This window comes from Vigna radiata, chromosome 11 (genome assembly GCF_000741045.1).
Source record: "Vigna radiata var. radiata cultivar VC1973A chromosome 11, Vradiata_ver6, whole genome shotgun sequence".
Classification (NCBI taxonomy): domain Eukaryota; kingdom Viridiplantae; phylum Streptophyta; class Magnoliopsida; order Fabales; family Fabaceae; genus Vigna; species Vigna radiata.
This window is the reverse complement of record NC_028361.1, coordinates 16,397,500-16,400,098: the sequence shown is the minus strand read 5'-3', so window position 1 is coordinate 16,400,098 and position 2,599 is coordinate 16,397,500.

The following is a 2,599-nucleotide window of genomic DNA, read 5'->3' as shown; positions in this document are numbered from 1 at the left end:
AAAATATTTTTACACATTACTTATATAACATCTACACTTAACCACCACAAGCTATCAACATATACTACATTTGATTTCATTCCACCACCTTTTTTTTAAGATAGGTATCGTTTTTCTATTAAATCATTGTACAAATATTTTTATAAAAATTCTTAATTTTTTATTATCTCTAATGGTATGAGTGAGAATTGACAATGTTTTCTGCAAGACTGTATATAATTTCGAATTTGGCTTAATTGAGATTATAAATACATCACAACACATGAATGCATAGAAAGTTAAGCATTATATATCAAACTCTTGCCAACCATGAAGACTACTGCTTTCTTACTCTTTGCTTCCTATTTTCATTGCTACTTCGACTATGGCTCTCGACAACACAAAGGTACTTTCCAATTCCTATAACATGTACATTCATATTATTACATGTTTTCTGTTTTCATGTCGATAATATTCCACTAAAAAGAGTTCTTTTTTTATCATTTAGGTTACAGGAAACTTGGCACCTTTTGCAAATTTTCCACCCGAAATTGATCAAAATTCATTCAACATAAAAGAATTAGGACTTCTGTGTTTAGTAGTCTTTATTGTCTATTTATTGGTATTTGTAATATGGTATATACATCGTGTAGGTGAAGTTGTGCATCCTGCTGTACGAGAGAGAGGACTGTGCGATATCCTTCACTGAATCTCAAACTGTTCGTCAAACCTGAAATCGTCGTGCATCGTTCACCGTTTGTTTTGATGCAACTGTCATTTTGAAGCATCGTTGAAGGCGCAAACCACCATTAATGTGGGTTTTGAGGGGGTTGTGCGAGAGAGAGGGTTGTGCGACAGAGAGGGTTGTGCGACGTCCTTTATTGAACCTCCAACCGTCGTTCATTAAACCTGCAACCGTCGTTCACCGTTAGTCGTTCGTCGTTAGTCGTTCGTTGTTCATCATTCCCCATTCGTTGTTATCGTTCTTCGTTCGTTGTTCGCCATCCATTTTGCTGCAACCGTCGTTTCAAAGCATAATTGAATGTCCAAACCAACATTGAGGTGGGTTTTTTAAGTCCCCGTCGTTTGTTTCGGTTTTGCTTCGCTATTGTTTTTGGGTTATTTTGAGTTGTTTTCAATTTTTTATTTTTTTTATCATTATGGGTTGTTTTGGTTCTTTGGGAGTAAAGTTTCGATTTTTGACATGCACAATCATATTTGGGTCGTTGTTCGGTTATTTTGACCTATCTTTTATACAATGTTATTAGAGTTAAATTCACTTAACTTTTTTTGACCTTGGATTAATTTGTGCATTTGTGTGCTTTTATTAGGCACTTTCAGATATTGTTTCAATGGAATTAAAACTAAATCTAACAAACTCATAAAATATTTTTAACCCTTGCCTATATCACATCTACACTTAATTACCACAACCTGTCAGCATATACCTCATTTGATTCCATTCCACCACCTTTTTTTTGAGATAGGTAACGTTTTTATATTAAATCATTGTACAAATACTTTTATAAAAATTCCTATTTTTTTTCTCTAATGGTGTGGGTGAGAACTGGCAACGTTTTCTGCATTGCTGTATATAATTTCCAACTTCGTTGAATTGCGATTATAAATACATCACAACACATGAATGCATAGAAAGTTAAGCATTATATATCAAACGCTTGCCAACCATGAAGACCATTGTTTTCTTACTCTTTGCTTCAATTTTCTTCCTTACTACTTTGACTATGGCTCTCGACAACTCAAAGATACTTTCCAGTTCCTATAACATGTACATTCATATTATTACATGTTTTCTATTTTCATGTTGATAATATTCCACTGATAAGAGTTCTTTTTTCATCATGTAGGTTACAGGAAACTTGACACCCTTTGCAAATTTCCCACCTAAAACTGATCAAAATTCATTCAACATAAAAGAATTAGGACTTTTGTGTTTAGTAATCTTTATTATCTGTTTATTGGTATTTGTAATACGGCATATGCATCGTGTAGGTGAAGTTATGCATCCTCCTGTGCGAGAGAGGACTGTGCGATATCGTTCACTAAATCTCAAACTATTGTTCATCAAGTGCTACCATGGGATTGTTGTGTTTTTTATTAGCAACTATCAAATATTGTTTCAATGGAATTCAGCTGAAACTAAACCTAGAAAACTTTTAAAATATTTTTAACTATTGCCTATATCACATCTACACTTAACCACCACAAGTTGACAACATATACTTCATTTGATTCCATTCCACAACCTTTTTTTGAGATAGGTAACGTTTTTCTATTAAACCATTGTACAAATATTTTTATAAAAATTCCTAATTCTTTTTATCTCTAGTGGAGTGAGTGAGAACTGCCAATGTTTTCTGCAATAGTGTATACAATTTTCAACATCGCTAAATTGAGATTATAAATACATCACAACACTCTTCACATGAATGCACAAAAAAGTTAAGCATTATATATCAAAGGCTCTCCAACCATGAAGGCAACTGTTTTCTAACTCTTTGCTTCAATTTTCTTCCTTGCTGCTTGATAATGCTAATTTTTACCATTATTTAAGCATCATTTTAGTAGCAAAATCATCTCCTTTCTAGCTTATAACCTT